The sequence below is a fragment of the Amyelois transitella genome, chromosome 9 (assembly GCF_032362555.1).
Source record: "Amyelois transitella isolate CPQ chromosome 9, ilAmyTran1.1, whole genome shotgun sequence".
Taxonomy (NCBI): Eukaryota; Metazoa; Arthropoda; class Insecta; order Lepidoptera; family Pyralidae; genus Amyelois; species Amyelois transitella.
Window position 1 is genome coordinate 8,722,920 of NC_083512.1, and position 24,666 is coordinate 8,747,585.

Consider the following 24,666-nt stretch of genomic DNA (forward strand, 5'->3'; position numbering starts at 1 on the left):
TCATGATTGTGAAATATGCCCAGGCCATCTAGCTAGTACGAGTAAATTCCATACGCCGTACAATTATAGCGTGTAGCATAACATAGGTTTACGTCGCTTGTTAAAAATACTGATAGATTCCGTAAAGTTAAACCACATCCACACCGTGATAGCTATAAACCGTAACGCTCTGGCTCTTGGGACCGAAGAAAATTGGATTTTACATTGTTCGAGTCACACCGGAGTTTTGTGCACGATTTCGTCACAAAATTTTTATTCCACCTCTAGCAGTGAACGTAACGTGACGTCATAAATCTGATACTTCAATACGTCTAGGCGAATAGCGGTGTCTTCTACAGATATTTTATGTCATTACATTTCATTACCGCACTTCGCTGTCCATTAAGGTTTTTCAATGAATCGGTGGTTAGTTGCGAAATGAGCTACATTGTTTGCAAACATTTGCTGTGGTTGAGATTACCGCACTAGATATGTTGATGGCTCAATTAATAAACGGGTGGCGAAGTCGGGCGCGCCCCCGGGAAACCTCGCCTGCAATGCAACGCTCTCAGCGATTGAATTCTTGGCAAACACTCGCTCTTATCCCGCCGACGATTTCCCTACATAATCGTGGCTCCTGCAAAATTAATTGCTCTTTTGCTTTCCTCGGAACTTCCACACTTGGAGATTAAAATTAAACTTTTTTTCACAAGATCTAAACAGCTGTGAAAGTTCCTCGTTATTGTTGCACGACTCATCCCGGCGGTGGCTAAGTTTATTGACCATCGCTAAGTTCTCGCCAAAGTACGCCTCTTTGAGCAACTTTAACTCGGTAAAAGCTATGGCCCGGAAAGCCTCTTTTTCTCTTTTTATTGCTAAAGTTCTTTCATACGTGTCTTGAGGAGTTGAGGATGGTTTTTGTAAAATTTTAAGTTAAGATTTTAGAAAAGTTAAGATTTGAAATGGCGCAGTCAGGGTAAACATCATTGACGACTTCAACAAAAAAAATAATGTATTTTGGGTGTTTCTTTTGAATTTGTTTTAACTTTCTGAAAGATTAATGCTTTCAGATTTTTCTTGTAAAAAGCTGTAACAACAAGTCAATTTAACGTGGATGTCACACTTTTCATTTTAAGAACTCTGAAAAACAACCCTTTAGACTTAAGGTTCGGACAGCTGCGACGGTTGGCAGCGCGCCTACTCATGAGTAATTCGGCTGCGAGCTACGCTAGGCACCTAGGCATTTCACTCTGTCCTCCACACTTTGCAGAAGTACTCTCATCTTTGTGAGCTCCTGGTTTTTTATTCGTATTATATTTTTTATTTTATTCGTATTTCATATTCGTATTTTTTATTTACACTATCACCTTCCTCATATCCTCAATTTTAAGTCTTTTGATTGCTATTAGAGCTGATAAATATATTCTTTAGCGACGTTAAGAAAGAACTTCACAGAATAAAATAGTATATATACATACATGCATATAATCACGTCTTTATTCTTTACGGGGTAGACAGAGCTGCACACAAGCAGCTGAACGTGGCCATTCAGTCTTTTCGGGACTGTTGGCTCTGTCTACCCCGTAAGGGATATAGACGTGACTATATGTATATGTACATGTTACGAGTCCATCGCCTAAAAGAAGAGTCTCAATTTTATAAGCATTTCCCTTGAATGACTTTACTATTAAAATCAGAATTTTATATTATGTTAAATCTGTACCCCAACCCTCAGCCAGCCCAGCTCCAACTGGGACTATTTATCTAAATTTAGAACAGTTAGTGCCACCAACAGTCATTGCAGCTATATTCTCTATTCATCCTGTTTATATTTTATTTTCGTCTTTTAAAAAGATTTTGTACTTGTTTCAAATTTAACCAACACATTAAATGTACTAACTTCTTTTGTAGTCTTAATTTATTCCTAATTATTTTTCTCGATAATGATTGTAATTTCTAGAATAATAATTGTGATTATACATTCCTGAAACTACTATTATAATATTTTAATGTTGGTTGTACTCAAATCAAGTCAAGGTTTATCATAAAAGATAATGATTACCTAGTTGAAATATCAAAACATCAATATTTTTATTTTAATAAACCATAATGACTGAAATGGGTCGATGGAAAAATAATGTTTCACGAAATTACTATAATTTTTTTTTATATTAGTGACCGACTAATATGAAAAAAATAGTTTTGTTAGAAAAAATACCTTTTTTGCAGGATTGTTTCATGTCAGTTTAAAATGGTTTCATTTTAGTTCTGTACCCTATTTCCTAACATGTTTATATTCGAAATAAAATGATAATGCTTAGTAAATACGCGTAACTCATGCATAACATTAGATAACATTTAATATATTACGTGCTAGTAATAATAAAAATTTCAAAATTTTATTATTATTATAATAAAATTTCAAAATGTAATGAAAAAAAAGAATTCAATTCTAAAGAATTTTCAAATAACTTTTATTGCCTTCCGTTCCATCCAGACAGTTAATTTCCCACATTTGTATAGTTCGTAAGTATTCTATTTCGATAGTGGATGTCGTGTAACTTTAAACGTTTTCTGTGGATGTCGAGGCCCGGTCCCTTGGGAAAGCGTACGTGCCTGCATATAATGTCTGGAGGCTCGCGGACGTCTACGTACTGCCATAATAAGATAGCCCATCGGTCTCCAAGGCTCTCCTCGATGATACTGTAATTTTAATGAGTTCTCCACTAAACATACATATTTGTTCCATATTTCTTATGAGACTTCTTTAAGAAACTTTTTTGTTACGAGTATTAATTGCAACAACAATATCTTTGTATAGCTTTTATTTTGAAGACGAAAAAGGGTGCCCAATAAAAGTTAATTCGCGTCAAGTACGAGGCGTCTTAAAAGAGTACTTTAGCAACTGATTCAATTTACATGCTCGACCGCAAATTGCTGAAAGGCGAAAATCTCCGGAGAAGAAGGCTCGCAGTACATCAAGAGAGCGCTGACAACGACACGTTCTAATAGAAAATTTTCATATTCATAAGGACGTGAAAAATTTGCATATAAAACGAGCAACTTCGTTGCCCCCCCAACCCCCGGCGCTGGTTCAAGCACCCTGTTTTCCATTCTCTCGCCTTGTAAGAAGTCTACAAGACTTTAGTTTACATTTAACAAGTCCTTAGGAATTCTCTTCTGTGTATGTTTCCCGTTTGCACGTGATTTGTTCTCTCACGCCTTACTCGTGAACTACTTGCCTCCGCCTCTTGCAGTAATTTAACTCTGTCGTGAACATTATTTTTAACTTTATTTACTTATTATTCTTTTGTTGGGTCTTTATACACTCGTAAGTTTTTAAGAGGGACATTTTTTATCGATACCTACCTAAGCAAAAAGTTTAACTTATCCAGTAAGTTCAAGCTGTGTGTGCTTTGACACTATCAATTGTGTGTTATCAATAAACATTGTTTTCTGTTAACAATTTCATAGTATCTTTTCTTACCATCAAAAACAAACCCAACAACACCAAAAGAAAACGATAAAAAGGAAAATTGAAAAGCAGCATCCGTATCTATAAAAATGCTGATAAATGTTGAACTACTCGTAGCTTTGTTGTGCTACTTTAGGTAGATTTTTCTCTTCGTGTTTTTCAATATCTTTTTATTAAGCATCCTACCGCGGCCTCTGTATGTGTAACAATGGCTCTTATTACTTAGTTTTGCTCTAACAATCCTCACGAGGAATGGTGAATGAGACGGTTGAACATCTAATAGCCTGAAGATCCCGATTAAACAGTTAGTGACTTTAGGGTTTATAAACAAATAAAGCATGATGGCAGAATGATTCATTGTGTAGAAACCTGATTTACCTACTCCAGGTATGACTGTGGAGAAACTCAGGTTTTAACGCGGGCCGCTTATCAACATGAAGGCAGACCCAGGGCTTGTCCCAAGGGATTGGTCGCACTAAGATAACACTTAGCGTATAATGATGACATTTGTGTGAACAAAATTTGGCAAAAAAAAAAAAAGTACAAACATCTGTCCTCGCCGTGACAAGTTCGGTGGGCCAATTTTAACTTCGGTATCGTTTCAAAGGAATCCATTAATTTGCCACTGGATTTTTCTTTTCCAAAGGCTCTCTTAATTATCTTATATTTCGTATAAAATATGTTTATATCGTACTTATCACAAAATACCAATAATGTTCAAATTCTTAGCTTATTATGTTTGCGTCAGTTATGTTTAGCCGTAGCTACGTCACATTGTTTTTCGATACAAGATTATATGGCAGTATGATTTGGTTTTCAATGTTTTACAGAAAAAAATTTGACATTTAAACAATACAATTTCGCATAATCCTAAATGTTATATATTTTTTTATCTAAGTTATTGCAATCTAAAAAATATACCTAAATAAGAAAAAAACAAGGTACAAACATCGTTCGTTTGTAGATGCAAATCTTCCCATCGTTTCTTCCAATTTCGCTAGCGACATGAATACAAAATGACTTGCGAACGAAGATGGTCAAATATAACTTTCGAAGCGCCCTTTAGGCTACACAATACACTAAAATTGATATCTTCCTTGAAATAAATATTTACCTAAAATAACTAATTGCAAATATAACCACCGCACTACTGTAGTTTTAAAATTGTACAATTGATACTCAACAGATTATAATAGGTTACAAAGCAATTACTACTGACGTCATGGTAGACAGTATATTTTTGATTTCATAGGTTGCAAACAACGTATACTTATAACGTTTTATTATGAAACAAGCTGTGCCCGCGACTTCGTCCGTGTGGAATAGTTATTTTAGGCATCATTGAAGCCCTCCAAGATGAATAATTTTCCCTGTTTTTTCACATTCTTCATTATTTCTTTGCTCCTTATAGTTGCAACGTGATGTTATAGCCTTAAAGCCTTCCTCGATAAATGGTCTATTCAACGCAAGAATTTTTCAATTCGAACCAGTAGTTACTGAGATTAGCGCGTTCAAACAAACAAACTCTTCAGCTTTATAATATTAGTATAGATACGGTATTATAATTTTTTTAGGTATAATAAGTTTATGTACCCATGTACTAAATTGAAATACTATTTGCAAGCAGTACGTAATTAGTAGATGGAAATTATTTTGTCTCAGGTCTGTATTTAATACTGAACTGTTGAAAGTGGGTTGGAACTTGAAATTAATGGACGAAGACAAGAACTGTATTAATGCACTGATTTTCACAATATTTGGTTAATACAAATGAAAATAGATATTTTGATATTATAAAAAAATGCACTTATTTTTCTTTTTTTCCTTAGTGGCCAGCAATACCACTTACAAATTATTGTAGATACAATAAGTCTCGTTCAAAGAAAGTTTTACGTCTGTGTGTCCGATTAATATATCTTGCATTAGTATACCAAACTAATGCTAGCTTTATTTTCCTGTGTCGTTATCGTCGGTATAATATATTTACTTACGAGTAACGAAACGAAAGAAACTATAATTATTGCAATACCAAAATTTTCAGAAAATGGATCTCTCAATAAATCTGGCATCAATTAATTAATAGTTATCTGTTCGTCGAATTGTTTTAATTGAGGCCAGTGCCAGAGTCATTAAAATTGTTAATTAAATTTGGACAAATTATAACAACATATTAACTGTCAAAAGTAGGTCATTCACAGTGCATCGTATTTTTATTTACGTTTAAATCAATTTATAAATTAAGTAAGATAATTGTCTGTTATAATCACGATAGAAAGTGAGAAGGTAAAATTAAAACTACGCACATCGAGATTATGTCCGTGCTATAAATTATGATTCAAATTTATACTTTTAAGATTGAAATATTGGTGCTCAACTCATTGAGAAGTATTAATTTTCAGCTCCACATACGGGCTATGGCAAAGGCATTTCACACAGCGCGGCAGTGGTGCGGCTGCGGGGTGCTCCCTGATTGCAATCGAAATGAATTGTTTGCAGAGTCATCGCTCTGTGTGGTCTGAGCCTCGGCACACGTAAATTGGATCTAGAATTAGATGTCTTTCCGAATTGTCTGCGTCGCTCGTTTCCCTTCACCGACACTAGTTTGCTCTGTTTGACAAGGGGTTTATTGGATTGTTTATGCTTTTTTCTGCATCTATTGGCTGGAACTTCGCGGAAATTGTAATAGGCTGTCACTTGTTCTTCGGTCTAAATTATTTGACAACTTCTCAGTGATGTAATTTAATATCGTCGTATGTATTTTTACTAACATCTTGAATACACTTATTAATTAATAACCCTTTATGTTGTTTATATTACTCACAGTGACTTGAATTCATTAGACAACTAAGCAGTACGTATAACCATGCAATTTCCTTAATGACATAGAATTACAGGCAGACTATAGTCCAAGTAGTCATCCTGTGAAAATGGTTACAATCGTGTATCATAAAGACGCAACGAAAATACATAAATTGAATTATTGAAGTGAATCTGTTTAAAAAGGAAATAAATTCCCGTGCTTAAATCCTTACCGGTTTGTTCAGTTCAGATACTACAAAAACAAACTGCGCGACGTACAACAAACATCCTTGTAAGAAAAGCAACCGACTTTTCTATAAATCGCCGCTACCTTCTTAAATCCGCCATTATTTCAGCAAGAACAATGGAAAATAAGTCGAAAAGATAGAGATCCGTCGAATTTATGTTACATAAGGACTTACATGTCGGGAATCTTTCGTGACGATGTATCCTTAAAATGAAGCTCTCTTTAAGAAAAATCTTGAGCACATCCAAATGTATCCATTATAAGTACGTTTTTATTATCGTCCGTAAAGAAGTCCGTAGACACAGGAGCTATTTTAAATGTAAAGTGTTTTTTACTTACTAGTTCTATATTCATCGTTAAAATATCAAATCAATTAGAAAGGTCAACTACTGCGGAAATAAACAAGGTAAATAAATCCATTGAAGTTTATGATGATTTGTCTTCTGCATAGGAGCCTCTCGGCTCCCGGGTGACACAGGGGTCGTCGGCAAGTTATAACATAAATAAAAGACGGCTATCTCGCTTTTCTATCGAGAATTCGAGATGGATATATTATGTTTTGCAGAGATTTGCCTACAGTTGGTTAGATATAGAGACTAGATATTTAGCAGCTGCAAATTATTCGTGAGACGTGATCTTCAATCTGCTAAAACTAGTGTTTTTTTTATTTTTAGTTTTTTTAAACAACTAAGACCGATTTTCGCTTAAACTTTTACATTAAGTGACCCATGCTTATATTGTGTGTTATTTAATAATTGTAATACGTCTGATAAGATAATGTTATCCTGTTCTATTATTCCATTCCTAATTTTATAACTAATTATAAGAATTTCCTCATTAGACATTTCACTTTTTATTAAAAATCATTTCTATCCCGTTTATTAAGAAGTGTCGGTACAATATATCCAACAAGTATTTTATGATCTTTGAATCGCATCCAGCACGCGCGACGGTCGTGTGAAAATCATAATGCCTAACAACAATGCGCCTCGTGACTCCCAATGCGATTTTGTCTGCAGATTAATACCCAGACATAAATCCTCCTCTATTTATTATATCGATACGGAAAGGGAATCTAGCCGCTGAACCGTAATTTATGTAAGTTCAACAAAGAAATACAGTCTTTGATTATCTCCGCTGTTTGAAATCAAACAATTGTTAGCGTTCTGAGCGGTATTCGAAGTTCAGAGTTTAATTTAAAAATGCAAGTTGGCGCTACACTTTTGAACTTCGACGTTGCAAATTAAGCAATTAGTGACTTTAGGGTTTATAAACAAACAAAGCATTGTGTAATTTCGTGCAGGCAGAGTTAACTCCAGGCCTCCGTGGAGAGTCGTACAGTCGAGCGCAGACTTCTCATTGCCGTTGAATGGGTAATGTACGTGCCAAACGCTAACTTAGCCAATCTGGATGTGAATGCAATGCCATTTGTGGCACACCATTAACCAGCGTGGCGAAGCACCACAAAGTATTTATGTACCCTTAGTGTTTGAAAGTACATAGTTACGTCAATTTCAAATCCTTAGTAGTAGCATGAAGTTATTTCACACCATTATCCGTACATCGAAGATAAAATAGGCTTGTCTTAGAACCTTTTTGTTGCTTAGTTGAACTATTAGGAAACATTTTAGTTTATTACCACAAGAGAAATTTCAAAAGCGCTAATCGGTGTTATAAAAAAGCCAGCCAAACCAGACGTTGGAATACCTACAGCATATAATGCCTGGTAACTATGTCCATCGATCGAAGCGGCGCCTTTGTTGCTCTCTTTACAAGCAATTAACTTCTTTTACTCTCCACTTCTAGAGGTAAAGAATGCATTTAAAGATTCCTACTAATTTTTATTGGCACTTTCAAAATATCTACTGTGTAAAGCAAGAAAATTGCAAAGTGCTCGGTGTACGAAAACCCTAGAGAAAGAAACCCTAATATGATGTAAATCAGCAGTTTTGAACCGAAGGTAGGGTCGTCTTCGTAGTTTTAAATGACTAGTCCCAGGGTTGTAGATGTAGAACAATTTTCATTACTCGGTTATTAAAATTAGAAAACGAACTTATACAAGATTTTTAATTTGAGACGAGTTATTGCGATATTATTGTAAGTGATATCCGCAAAACATTAAAAAATGTATGTACTTACTTTTTTTTTCTCTCTGTGTAATGCGATCTGCTTTCCAAACAGAATGATCAGAATAAAGTTACACACATTTTATTTCCATCAAAAAGCACTGTCACAGACGGTCTAAAAGTACAAGTCTGCGCTCCTTTTCTTTTGTAAAGCTTTGTCTTACAGATTGGATTAATAGTGCTTAAAAGGTTAGCTTGTAGACCCTTTGATATATTACTTTGCTCTGGTAATCCTCTTTTTGTGTGTTTTTTGTTTGATTAGTTTTGAAGGATCACGAGTTGATTAAAAACTTAACATTTGTCTCCTAGTGTCGGTTGACTGTTGACATCATTGAGTAACCGTTTCTGAAATTCAACAACTCGCAAGTGGTTTTACTCCACCCGCATGTTCTACTTACATTTCTTTATTTACATTTGCCGGCTGTGTATATCGTTCCACTTCATGAGCAAAGCTAAATGAGCGTATTGTTTAATGTTTATCGTCTACCACGAGCTGTTTAGCAACATGCTCATTTAAAATATGTGCCAATTTGCATTTCAATTCTATAACAGAGACTTTTATTTATCAATTTTATTGTCTTTACACACCGCGTAAAATATATACACTTTAATGGAAAGTATTACTACGAGTATTTTACATTGATAATATTAGATGTATAATGTTTAGTCTAGTCTCGCAGAAGCCTGTATAACCCACAGGAATATCAAACTTGGCTCTACGTGCGCCCTCACTATTTACCGATTTCAATGCAATACGAATCGTTTTGGTTAAAATATTCCGAAGTTTTGCGCAAAATTCTCACGCCATTTCGTAGTTGTAGAATTTCACGAAGTTAACGTAAATGTATGATGTATTGATTTATTATATTACTACACAAGCATAGTTTCTTGCAACATTGTATTTACAGAAAGAAACTATAATAATATATTCGAAGGGTCTTAAATCTAATAACTAAAAGTAGCGTCTCGTTTGCTTGAGATATTTTCAAGGAATTCAGGGCAACAAAAGGAGTATTTTTGAACACATCCTCTCTTAGTCCGCCTTTTCCATGTATCAGGGCTATTGCGGCGGCCATCGAGTCGGGCGCCTCGTTAGAACCCATCCACTAGGATAAATTGAGTTTCCACTCGCTCTTATTGTCATTCGGCTTAGGCAAGCCACGTCCGACTCAAGTTTTTGTAGTGCCGTGCAAGTACAACGCCGTAATAAAAACTCCCAATTGTCTTGTAATAAATTTTGGAAAATGCTGGTGTATTTCAGATTTATTTGCGTTTGTCAATACAATGTGAGAAGCAGTAAAGATGGGTACATACGCAAAGTAGGAATGTGTATGATACTTTTTCCAAACTGAATCATAGAATTTATTGCTTACGGGTAGACTTTCTGCAAGTAAGGTCTAGTAGTTTGATAAATTTCTACATCTATCATAAAAGAACCAACGGGACAATGCGATGAACAAATTCAACAAAATTGACTTGCGTTCAATTACATGTACAGTAATAATATTAAGGACATGATTTTTTTCTGGCTTGAACAATTAAATGACAAAAAAAAGTTACTGATTATGACGCCCAACATTTACTAGATAGAATGACATCGATTTGTGATTGTAATCTGAAATCCAGAGATCGTCAGATATTCGGGACCAGCCAGCGCACTCGATATAGGAAGCATTTTCGTAGGAGTCGAAGCCTTCTAAACTTTGCCAATATCTGGTGCCCCAGACGATCCGAGATTTTCCTCCTTGCCGTGCCGACTACGAGATAACTTCCTGATAGATATCGGTATAAAACACTTATGGTATATTTTCACAGCAGCATTCCGCCGTATTCATACATATTGGGGTGGGGTTTTTTTTAAACCTCAGGTGTTGTTCGCGAAGTCGTGATATTTTATGCACAAGTAGTTTATTGCCAGACCGCATATTGGAATACTCCCCACCTCGAGAGCGGATATTTTTACATGCCTATTCCCGATTGTACTTTAAATATAAATGTTTATTTTTATTACCACTTCCTTATTATGCCGATGTTCCCTTTTATTCCATGTTCCTGAAAATTTATTGCAGGTGGTGCTTTTACATTTAAATCTACAATTTCTGTGTGCTATAAATGTATCGTGGGGCCCTAACGTCTAATAGGAATGGTTAGACAGCATATTTTTGCATGATGCAATGAAAATGTTTTTCAGAATTGTAAATACAAAGCCAATATACAATAAACTTCATATTTGCCGTTGCCAGTCTGCGATTTGTTTAAGCGAAGTCTCCTACCTACACGGTATTTTACTTTGCCTCGCTCGTCTTCGCCCCACCGAAATGCACATCTACACTCGCATTTAAAGTCTTAAAGCCTGGCTTAGAGGCGCCGAATGAAAGTTTACACAAAAGATAAACTCGCCTCTCGGATTCAACGAAGACTACTCTGCAGATTAACTTTTCTATTATATTTGACATGGTGTGCCTTACTAGACCACTAACAATAACGTCGTGAAACAAATAATTCTCTTATTCCAAATTGAGCACTGGAGATTTTTAGTTTTTATAATGGCATTGATACTTTATATGAGTAACTCTCATAAAACCAGTCAAAACATAAAACTGTAATTGAAATACTAGTTTGATAAGAATGATTATTCAAAAAGTTGATTTAAAGATGTGGCTCGTTTTAACAGTAAACCATTTATTTACAGTAGCCCGGTGTAAATTGATTGTAAGGGTAACTTCGTCATACTGATTAAATTAAATTTAAAGAATGGTGGAATGAAAATAAATATTACAATACGTGAAATAAAATGATTTGCCTGCTTATGATATTAAATAATGCTGGAAAAATTGTCAGAAATTAAGTGAGGAAAGTTGCTATTCTTAGATGGTGTTGATGAAGAAAAGAAAATCTCACGAAGATAAAAATAGTTATGATGATACATACAAAAGTAACTAGAGAGGCGGCTTATTGTAGGTTGCGACTCTGAGGTTACAAAATTTTATCCATAGGTACTCGTATGCCCAATTTTGATTGTAGAACATTTTTTTTGTATGTATATAGGTACATATATCTCTGTCGGTCTGATTTTGTTGAAATTTTAAACGTATGTAGGATCTGTCAATAGAATATTTAAGTTCGTGTGGCAACAAAATCGGTTACCTACGTAATTTTTTAAGATATTCATAATTTTGTTAAAATAAAACTATTTGCGAGATCTAAGTCCACGGCGAACAATTGAATAGAATTACATTTTTTTTTCTATTCCGAGATTTTATCTCGATGTACTTACCTTGACATCTTAGGTTATGGAAGGATTTGTTTGAAAACTTTAATGTGCTCTCCAAGCGATTACTCATCGAGGGGGTGGGTCCGGCATTGGCTTAATTTACCGACTCTGCAGGTGTTGCAGTAAAATAACACTTGGCAAAGAACTATGGTCTTTCGGCCATTATGGAGCTCGCTGTAACATGCTATAACGCTAGTTAATCGGGAACAGTCTTGCTCCCACACCAATTCAGAGTAAAACTGTAAGCTAGTTTTCAAAATACTGCAAATGTGACATTTGAAAACGTTGCCATGTTTGAAACGTTGGGGTCTATTTTTGTGACTCCTTCGACGGTTTTTTATTGATCGTCTAATTACATGAAATTCTTAGTCGAATAAATTTATTTTGCTTTGTTAAAAAACACTGGTTATTAAAATTAAATATTGCTCACTCTGACTGAAAAACTGTTTTACGGTTAAAACTAAAAAGTTGGCTACACCTATCGGAAAATCTACACATTCCCGGGAACTGAATATAAGCAATACATTGAAAAGAAGAAATAGTTGCTAATTCAGGTGGCGCAACCTTTATCGCTGTTTTATCGGTTGTTACTACTCATGGCTACTCGCTACCTTATACTATTAGGGTCCGCAAATTGTTGCTTTTTTATTTGCTAACGGGTGAAAAGAAATCTTGATTTCACGAAATTGTGACGTGTTATGTTGTAGCTAATGTGTAGTTTGGAGTACCTTATTAGGTGGCCTGTGAAAATATTTTAGCTTAATAGTTTTATCTGGTAATAAATAAAATACGAGGGAGATTTGAAGCTTTAAGAAACACTAGAACTAATTTAATGAGTTTGTAAAGACCGGTGTCCTTTCTTTCGAATGACTAAACATTACAAAGGCGGAATGCCTAACATACCGCAACAAAGCGGCACGTTAATTTCATTCATCGGCCCGGACAACGCATAATTAGATGTGCGTCGGTATATTATAAATTAAAGACTAACAGATGTAGTCTTAGCTAGCATTTTATGCTATATTATCATGTCATCCATGTATGCTCAGTATAAGTGCAACCTTTACGCTATTAATGGTAGTCTATGCTTCAGCTTCGATTTGATGTGGTTTAAGGTATTTGTAATTTCGAATGTGTTTATATGGAATTCTATTAAAACTCAATTCGTAGAAATCGGAATACGATTCTATTTCTGAACACACATTAACCTTCATTGTACTTTAAAAATGTAATATACTTTACTGTATTATAAAAGTATTCATTCATTCAATCAAGGTTGTCATTCTGTACCGTGTTCATTCTGTACACTATAGAAGAGTATATTTGAATGCGGTTGCATGGTTGGCCAATGAAACGTCCATTGAAGGCTGCAGGCGAGTGCAGTACATACAGTACAGTACCGCTCTATTTGTTCAGGACAGCGGGAAGTTGGCGTAGGCGCCGCGCCGGATGCGAACCTACGCCGTGCACCGCCTGTACTCAATAATCTAATGCACAGAATAATTTAAAGTACTACATTACATAGTAACGTTAAAAGAGTAGTATGTTAAGGCATATTTTCAGCATTGAAAGGAAGTAATAGCTTGGTGTTAAAATACAGCAGACATGAAATATTATATTCTCTCTCTCTCTCTCACATATTTGCATTTTACTAGTTACGCCCTCCGCCACTATATTTCGAGACCTGGGGTATTTGTTACTGGATGCAGGTAATTATTCTATAACTGTGACAGGCTGCTTGACCTTGCATTGTTTTGTACAATATGAGTCCGGGAACTTAACTGGTGTTTAACAAAAACGAGATTAATTATTCTGTCATTTTACAAAATATAAGTAATGTCTCCTATTCAATAATATAAAATACAAATGAATAAACGAAGATTATCAAAACCTCGTAATCTTTATGAGGACGAGAAACTCCGACCTGAAAGCATCGAGCCTTCTCATGCAAATTAAGACCACCCCCATTCCAAGATATTCTTTTTTTTTTACATTAACATGAATCCCGAATACTTACATACATATGTACTCTTACAGCCTATCTGTACATAATAACTGGGATGATAACTTTAATGATAACTTTAATAAATAAAATATAAAAAATTGACTCCGATTTCTACGATTAAGTCGAAAAATGTTTATATTGTGCCCCACCTTCTCACTTAACATAAAGATATTTAATAAAGACAATCATATTGGAGTATACAGTATAAGCAGACAATGTAGTACCTAGTAGTTATAATTAGATGTAAGTGATGTGACGTCAATAAGTGATACCTTGTATCCAATTTTGAAAATAACTATTCTATTCTGTATAAAGGTTACTCCCAGCTAATCAACTCATAGCTCATTTATATCTGAAGTTAACCTGGCAAAATGGAAAGACACACCATTAAAAGGAAAAAAAAAAAATATTTTTAAATTTTTTGTGTCGATAGCCAAAAGATATTTGCTAATACATATGTCAGGTAACACAGGGCAATTTACAGGTAAGATTATACAAGTTGGATAACCTTCATCCATTTTACCCTTTGTTTCCACCACAGGGCCTAAATCGATTCTATCCCAACAAAAATTGATGAACAGTTTGGCGTCAACCAATTTATCTTGCAATGGATTAAGGTGCGCCTGTTTTGTCAGAATTTTTTTAGTGACCTTTTTCTCCAGTTTACCACCATTCGACTTAGTATTAAAAATAAAAGAGGGAAAAGAAAGGTGTTAGGTTTTAAAAAAAAAAGTTTCATTACATTTTCAGTATTTAGACCGGCTGATTTTTCTGAACCACTTCAAAGAAGCCTAGAGTTGACAAGAAAAGTTGGTAAATTGGGAATATAGATACAAAATGATAAACATATTGGGGCGCAGCATGTAAAAAAAATATTTGATCCGGTATGATCTAAAATGATCCTGACATAACCGTATATTCACACTTATAACATGTTTTCTCTTACGGGATAAGCAGAGTCAATGGCCTTAATACTCATAGGTTCATTTAGCTAAGCCTTGATTTGGATACTGTTATTATAAAAAAATATGGGAAAAATGGCAAACTTTTTCTCCTCTCTAAGTATTTTTTGTTCGAACGTACACAAGTGTGAAAATATTTCTCCGAAGCTCGCACCTGGCGGCTCGCACGTTAACTACTCCTACAAATGCCCTCCAGTCACATTTTCTTTTTCTGCTCCGCTGAAACATTTCCGCTGTATTATTTTATTGTTCTTTTATGTACTTACAAATAGAGCCAGTTTATCTTTTCCTGTTCCTTTTTCAGAATTTCCTCTAGCGCCTGACATTCATGAGGGATAAGTCATGTAATCACTGAAGAGGCAATTCTTACAACGTAATCTGCAGGGATTTAAGTAGGCACTCGAGAATATTGTATTCAGATCACAACTGGCAAATTTTTCGATTTACGAGTGGTTGGAAAAACGAAGGTGCGGCGACCTGCCACAGCGCCGACGTGATAATGATAAATGTACGGTATGCTAACCTCTATCAAAATACTTTTCCGATCCCGCCCTCCGCCACGCCCGCCTCCGAATTTTACAAATCCTATAAAAACGGATTTGCATTGTTCTATTTCACAAAAGGAATGCTGTACACAGTCCCAGTTTTGCGAATCTTTTACAGCGAATTTTAACCGCATATTTGCATTAATTAATTGCTGTCGCTTCGTCATCTTTTTTAATATTTCTGTCTAGATGATGATTTATTTAGAGACCGTGTTCCGTTTTGCACTAAGTTGAAAGAATAGGTGGCTGAGTATAAACATTTTTGTTAGGATAACACCGTAATGGATGTGGACACGTGTGAGCTCAAGGGTCTGGCATTATTGGATATCGCTTTACAAGGGGTCAGACTGAGTCTGTACGCGAAAGAGGCGCGTTTCATCTCTGTTACAATTTACGTAAGTTGTCGTTATTTTTGCGATAAAGAGATTGTCAGAAAGTGTCTCATCAGGCATACTTAGCGCCCGGCGTTAGGGTGTGGTGACTCGAGCCGCGGATAAAGTGTTTCCACCAAATCGAATCACGGGGGGAGCGGCCCATTATGCAGATTTTCCATTAGTGAAAAAGTCGACACAGCCCGAGGTCCTTAGCCGAGCTGTAGCGCGTTATCGTGATGTTGAGGCGCCACTTGCCGGTTCCGATCTCTGATCGTTGCCAGCTTCCTGGGATTTTGCAAGGGTTGTATCTAAGAAATTCAAAATTCAATATCAGATTATTCTTATTCTTATTAATTCTTATTCCTGACAGGAATAAGAATTAAATAAGAATAATCTTACAACGTAATCTTACAAAATAATCTTATTTAATTCTTATTCCTGTACCTATATAATCTTTAAGAAAAAGCTTTAAGATGATCTTGTCTCTGAAAAAAATCAAACAGTTTGTGTGTTCTTTTAAATATTTATCTAAATCTTAAAATGTAAACAGACCAATAAAGTTCTGTTTACTACTTACCGTTAATTATTAAAATTGAATTTCCTTACTTGTTCCTTTCAAAATGAAACATTCTCATACTATTTTGAATTAGTATGAGAATGTTTGAATTCAAGACGGTAAATTAAATTGTCATCGCTCATAAATTAACTAGGCTGAAGGGAGTTCAAATAATCGATTCGTTTAAATACGGAATAATTTTCCCATTTGTAAAACGGAGGAGCGCCAACCCTACCGGGATGACAAGATAGAGAAACGTTGCCTTACATTTAATCGATGTCTTTCTTCCCGGAGCTACGTTTTTGTTCGTAAATTTTAATTTTACGGATTGCTAGTTCGTGTCCCGCGCCGTCAGTGTCAGCGTAATCGTGATAAACGTATGTTTGTTGTTGGTGGACGTGTTTCTGTAAAATACTGATTTAACAGAGCTACGTATCTCCCAATAATATAGGTTTAATGGAACGAACTGAAATTCGCATAAGACAAAGCTGGTATCTATATCCTAAACCTAAACTAACTGTATTTATATTCAATGATCGATCGGTATTTTTTTAATTACTTGGTCTGGGACCACAATGTATGTTTCAGTTTATTTGACTGTTCGTTGTTATTTTGATTAACATTTTTTCTTTGTATGTGCAAAATTAATCTTTTATTTTATTCCAAATAAAGATAAGCATACCTAAAAGATTATACTCTAAACATTAAAAGATACACGAAAATTCAACTAGTAACAATATGTGCCTTCGATCAGTTAGAAATTTCGCATTGTTTCTGTACTTTCTGTTTATTTTTCGGCAGTGCCTAGGGTTTTAAACGAAATAGGCTATCCGTGTATGGCCGACCCGAGTATATGCCCGGCACATCGATCAATGACAGCCTGTCAATTTGACACCTAATACCAGTCTAGGGTGGGCAGAGGATATTTTACGGCGCTACGTCACTGCCTCGCTTCGGCGGCCATTTGGCGGTTACTACATACTAGAAGAGGTAAACGTAAACCGTATAATTTTGTTTATAGGTATGTGTTTTTCTATTTTGCGCGGGAAATTTGTCTCTAGACTACAACAGTAATCAATTTGCCAAATTTCAAAGACCCAGGATGTGCTCGGGGTATGCGTCGATTTGACAGTTAATTGGAAGATTTATACTAATCTTTCCTGTCGTGCTTTTCGCCTTGTGATCGTTGATAGTCTTTATGCCATAAATAATTATACTTTAGAACAAGCAACATTATGAAAATCGCCACCGTGTGATTTCCAAAACTTTTGATAACGTATGTTCAAAAATATTTTTATGCAAACATACATACATACATACATACATAAAATCACGCCTCTTTCCCGGAGGGGTAGGCAGAGACTACCTCTTTCCACTTGCCACGATCTCTGCATACTTCTTTCGCTTCGTCCACATTCATAACTCTCTTCATACAAGCTCGGCGGTTTCGGGTACTTTTGACCTGACCCTTTACCAGGACGTCCTTAATTTGATCAAGATACGTTCGTCTAGGTCTTCCCACTCCGACCTTTCCCTCCACACTCTCCTTGTATATCTGCTTAGTCAACCTGCTTTCATTCATCCTCTCCACATGACCGAACCATCTTAACATACCCTTTTCTATTCCTGTAACTACATCTTCTTTCACATCACAACATTCCCTTATCACGCTGTTCCTTATCCTGTCACTCAATTTCACACCCATCATACTCCTTAACGCTCTCATTTCCACTGCATTTATTCTGTGTGGCTACCAGCATACTTACCATCAAGTACCAACATACTTACCAACAAGATTACCTTACCCATTACCGCGCACAACCATTACCTTCATAATATTTACCATCATAATACCAAAACATTACCAGGATATAATAGATATAATACATATATATATAAGAGATGAATAAAACAAATCAAGCACTTTAATATCATGCCGACTTCGTTGCCCAGAAACCAGAAGAAGCTAGTTCTGAAAAGAACTGTTTGTGAGCGCGTGCACATGGACATGCCACACATCGTGCATCAGCAGTTCTTCCAGGCAGCATCAGCATCTTCACACGCCAATTGTTCACACTGCATTATTGTCCATCGGATCTCCGTCCGAAACAACACAACTCAAGAGTTCGACGCGCACACTGCACTTCGCGAGAGCATCACGAGCGCGACCTCACGCCGCAAGTTCAAATTCACACTGAGGCGGGGAGCAAGCAGCAAGACGGTTTTATACGCAAGCAAGTTTCGCCCAACAAACATCGCGTGCACACCGCACGTGGCGCCCTCGGCGCGCCTGCGGCCGCACCGGGCGTCACAGAAACTCAAGCTCGACACGTGTAGCGGAAACGAGACGGAGCTATCCAGACTCAAGAGACAGCAATGCAAAATTCTCAGAAATCTATGCAAATCAATTTTATTATCCTCAAAAACTTTTAGATAGATTTCCTATTGTAAATACGCTCACACTATTGGCTATAATTCTGTATTTCTGATTCGTCCATGCCTTTTCCTTTGTAAATAGTTTTATATAAATATTTCTCAATTTTGTAAATAAACCATTCCATTCTCACCTTCTGAAACGGAGTATTACTTCACTACCTACAAACCCTGGAGAATCTCTCTCTCCAAATTCTGCTTTCATGCTTCTTTTGCCATACCCAACTTTCACTCCCATACATTAATGTCGGGACCAACACGCCCCTGTGCACAGCCAGTCGAGCCTTTTTGGATAGTTTCTGACTGCTCATAAAGGCATGCAAAGCTCCATTCACCATGTTCCCCGCGTTCACTCTCCTTTCAATATCACTATCATACTTGCCATCTGATGTAAACTTTGATCCTAGATATACAAACTCTTTCACTTGCTCCACTTTTTCTCCTCCAATCAAAATATTACATGCTGTCATTTCTTTCTCCATTTCAAAAACCAGTGTTTTAGTTTTACTTACGTTCACTTTCATTCCTTTCTCTTTTAAAGCTTCGTGCATACAGTTTACCATCTCCTGTAACTCCTCCGCTGATGACGCCAGTATAACCTGATCGTCGGCATAGAGCAGACATTTGACGAGTAACTCATTCATCCTTAATCCACTTTTAGACTCTTTCAAATCTGTCAAACAGCTATCCATAAATAGGTTGAACAGCCACGGTGACGCAACACATCCTTGCCTAACGCCTTTCTCAATCTTAAACCACTCAGTGTGCGCTCCGTTTATCCTGACACAAGCACTCGAATCCTCATATAAGGATTTCAGTGCTCGTATTAAGAGACTGCTCACCCCATGCATAGAAAGTGCTGACCACAATTCATTCCTCTCAACTCTGTCATAGGCCTTTTCCAGATCTACGAATGTGCAATAGACTTTTTGACTCTTGGCCAAAAACTTTTCGGCTATGCACCGCAAGGAAAAGACCTGATCAGTACATCCCATTCCCTTTCGAAATCCCGCTTGAGCATCCCATATTTTGTCATCAGTTTCATTCCTGACTCTATTAATCAATACCTTAGCATACAATTTGCCGACGACGCTAAGCAGGCTTATACCACGATAATTTTTGCAGTCCAGCTGTGACCCTTTTCCTTTGTAAAGTGGCACGATAACAGCCTTACACCAATCTTTTGGTACTCGGCCGCTTCTCCAACACAAATTGAAAAGGCAGTACAACTGACTAGCTACTACGCCTTTTCCTGCTTTAAGCATCTCGACCGACACTCTATCACACCCAGCAGCCTTTCCCGCTTTCATACTCTTAAGTGCTTCCACAATTTCGAACATTTCAATTTCGCTTTCCATCTCATTCTCTTTTTCTTCGCTATAGCAGAAATCTTTCTTATTTCCTTCCTTTTTTTCAAATAAACTTTCAAAATAGTCCTTCCATATCTTTAGTACACATTCTTCTCCTTTCACAACGCTACCATCCTGGCATCTGATCCTAGTCAGCTCTCTGGTTATAGTATTTCCTCGGGCTGACCTAACGGATTTCCAGAATACTTTCAGATTTGACTGAAAGTCTTCTGATAGCCTTTTATCAAAATCCTCTTTATACTCTTCTTTCTTTCTAATCACAGCTTTCTTAACCAAATCTTTCATTTTCTTATATTCCTTACGTGCTTCATTCACATCTTCATCTATAACCTCTTGCATTCTTAAGTTAGCTTTTGCTGCTAACAAATCCAGCCATGCTTTCTTCTTTAATCGCACAAGTTCTTGCACATCTTTACTCATCCACGCATTTTTGTGATTTTTTCCTTTCCTTCTTCTACTTACACCACACACTTCAACAGCTACTTTCACAATTCTTTCTTTAAGTTCCTTCCATCCATCTTCAATATCGCTCATTTCATCTAAATCTTCAAATTCATCCTTCAGTCTATTAATATACTTCTTACCTACATCCATATCTTGCAAATTTTCCACTTTTACTCTTTCCAAAGCGCTGGTTTGCTCCCTTACCCTGTGCCGCCAGCGATTGAAGATACCCCTTATCCGGGATATCACCAGTAAATGGTCCGAGTCAATGCCAGCACCGCGATATGCACGGGTATCCAGCACTTTGTTCTTCAATCTTTCATCTACAATCACAAAGTCTATCATACTTTTTAAAATACCTTCCACTCTTGTGTAGGTGTGGATCTCTTTATGTTGAAACATTGAGTTCGACACAAAAAGATCCCACTCTAGACAAATTTCTAATACACTTCTTCCATTATCATTCATTCCATTTCATTTTATGCAAATTACATCGAAAACCGTACATTGATAAATAAATCAACCAGCTTTGTATTTTTTTTATGTAAACAGTATTTAAATTCGCAGTTAACTACGTCCCTAGCGACCCATGAGGTAGCACCTTTACCTGCACCCCTCATACGTATTCAGTTACCGTACCTGTTATAAATTAGGCAGCACACTTTATTACACTCCATTTTTTAAACTAATTGTTCATCTGAAATCCTGCTGAGCCTTGTTCTATACGAATATTTCATAGGTATGTTAACCTGGTAAATTAACGAAAAAACGTGCAGCTAAAGATTAGTAGTAGTAGTCATATACAACTAATAAGTTACTTGCATGGTTACAGTATCTGTGGTCATGTTATCAAATCATTCATAACATTTTACCTTTAATTCACTTATCGAACTTGCAAAGGCCAATTTGGCTCGCATCTATTCGCAATTTGTTTAGTTTAAGATAATATATTTAGATTAGACATTTAAAAAAAATAAGTATAAATTATATCTTTCCATGTAAATAGGAATTTAAATTTTGTGTTAAAGTTACAGTTTTGTGATAAAATTAATTTCACATGCAATTTTAATGTAATCATGACTTATTTTGATAAATGATTTCCGGCATCAATAAAAAAAAGAATAGGACCATTTCATCTTTTTCCAATGGATGTCGTAAAAGGCGACTAAGTGATGGGCTTATAAACAGATTTTTTTTAAGGCGATGGGCTAGCAACTTGTTATTAATGAATCTCAATTCTATCATTAATCCAAACAGCTGAACGTGGCCTATCAGTCTTTGTGAGACTGTTGGCGGTGTCTACCCCGCAAGGAAATTAGACGTGATTATATGTTTGTATGTATGTTTGATAAATAAATCCGTCACGTCGGTACAGTATCCCGTAATTTAACAAATAATAATATAAATTTATTTGACAAAAGATTTTAATATTTTCTACGTACATACTTATATAGAAGTTACATATTTATCCCTTACGGTTTAGACATGGTTAGATGGTTTAAAGTTTCAAATAGTAAAAGGTAAAAAAGTAAAAGTATAATTCTAAAGTTTATTAGGTAAGTATATTATTGTTTTTCTTCTTACAGTTTTTTTTAAATTTTAATAACTTAAGCGCGTATTTCAGATATTTCTAGATGATTTAGTAACTAATCTAATTATTTACGACGTCTGAATCTAGTCTATTGGAATACTCGCTTGAATAAGCGCCACCCCAATCTAATCAAGGTTTTATCTTCGAATCGCCCAGGAGGATATTGTAATGGCGATGGAAACGGGTCAATAAGACAAAGTACTTACATACAAGACAACGGTTTTATCGCTAGTTGAGATTTAGCGGCCGTGCACCCGGCTGTAGCTATCGTTTGGCACTACAATATGGAAAGTACAGATGAGCATCGTAACATAACAATAATACATACATACATTTAATCAAATATTTATTCCTTGCGGGGTAGACTGAGCTAACAGTCTCGCAAAGAGTGAAAGGAGACTATTAAGAAATTTATTTAAGACTTTATTGACTCTCATTACAAAAACTTTGTACTACTGCGCTACTAGCTGGAGATACCGCATTTTACATTTGATATAAAGAAAACATTGTAATCTTAGATGTACTTACCTACCTTAACAAAACGGGTAAAAAATTTGATACGATAGCATAATATTATTCTGCATTACCTGATGCTTTCCTGTAAAGATTGATATATAAGATTTATAGTTTTCAAAAGATCATCGTTCTCAAATTCCTTATTCTGCGCTTTGGCTGAGGCCGGGCGATAAGTCACTTGAAGACGGGCTAGCACCAGTCTTATGGTCGCTGCGCGGGCCATAACACTAAATCTGGAGGAGGCCCAGATTTACGCTGGCCCGGAGTGCACTCGGCAGCCGGGCTCAGCACTTAATTACCGCCCGCCGAGATTAGTTCTCCAAGGTTCTCGCGTCGGAGCAGAGATGTCGGCACATATTGCCCGGTCGCCAGGCAACGGACGACTTTTCACTATCATCAACAATCTACGAACGATGCTCGGATAACTACGAGTAGGTACTTTCGCTTTCGGCAAAGTCTAGCCGGCGGAATTATACTTGAGATTTTGTTTTATTGGAGGAGCTGTTGTATTTGAAGAGCGCTATTTGAACGTGTGAAGCCAATTCTTAATACATAGTAGTTACTTGATACACTTTCACGCAAAAGCTACTGAACGGATTTTCATGAAGCTAAGCAGTAATATAGCTTCGCCATTGGAATAACATAATAAGTTAAAATTAAAAGAATTCAAGGCGGCCGAAGTCGCGGGCTACAGCTATTATGAACATAATTTGACTTTGAGTTTTCTTGCATGTACATGATTTTACTTTAATTCAGTGAGTTCTTAATTATTTTATTGTGTTCAAAAAGAAAAACAAGATTGTTTTAAATATTATATCCGGGTGTTATGATTTAAATTGCGATAATTTTTAATGCAATCTGTAACTTATAAGCTTGATTCGTGTGCTCACAGCTTATGTGACAACTTGATGTTGTTGGATAGGGATTTACTTACACTTCCGAGAACAAACACGTAGTTACGGCACCGTATCTCTTCATTTATCGTTATTTTCTCATCCTTGTGAATCCTTTAAGTTTTATTCTTACAACAATATTGTAATATTAAACTTGCTTTAAATTTTCTTTTCTCTATTTGTAATAGGTTTCTTTGAGTTTTACATTTCGTTGATTGAATGACTGACTACCTACATTAGTAACAATGTTGCAATAAGTTGCAAAGTAAGTTTCTGTGTGAAGCCGGGTTCATTATCTTCATAATTTTCTTTAGAAACATAGTGATGATTCATTAAGCGACTTCATTCATGAACAATTTGTTCAAGATTGTTATCAATAAGTCGAAAAGTAGATTTCCAAATCCTTTTTATCAATCTCGATTAGTTTTAATACTTGCAAATAATATAAAATATGATAATTATCATCTCATTAGATAAGCATATATAAGGTGTAATTATAAGGTGTAAGCATATATATTCCTACACACTACACAAATTGTCATAATATATGGTTGAATTAGTATGTTTTACAAGATTTACCTTTTCGGTTAGTTAAAGGAATTCGAACCTTACATTCTTTAGCCAAAAAACTTAACACACACATATTAAGAAAATATAAAGTTAAGTAGGTAGTGAAAATGTCATTGACATTAGGGAGTTATAACAAATGAAAGAGACATAAGGAAATGACGTACATATCTTCGTTCAATTAACGTTTTTACTTTAAAAGTATGCGAATCACCAGGAAATTTTTCAGTAAAATAATGTGTGTTAGCACCTTTACACCTAATCTATAATCGATGATAACTTATGGCAATTAGCCCCGATTATTCACTATTTTCGAAATCTTATTAGCAGTGATCGGATCGGAAATGACAATAAATATAAATGGCAAAAATCAGCAAAGGATTTAAGTATTATTGTAATAATAATATAGAATGTTTGATAGCCAATCAAAAGTAAAAAAAAATAAGACTAATTCAAAAATTAAATTATATAAGTAGTGTATGCTGCACATTCGCGAACTATTAAGGGTGT

The 24,666-nt window shown here is 35.8% G+C and overlaps 1 protein-coding gene across 1 annotated transcript in view; it reads left to right on the forward strand.

Moving 5' to 3' along the window:
- LOC106142897 (mannosyl-oligosaccharide alpha-1,2-mannosidase IA) overlaps positions 1 to 24,666 on the forward strand; it is a 60,289-nt gene that overhangs the window by 18,650 nt on the left and 16,973 nt on the right. The gene's annotated exons all lie outside the window — the stretch shown is intronic.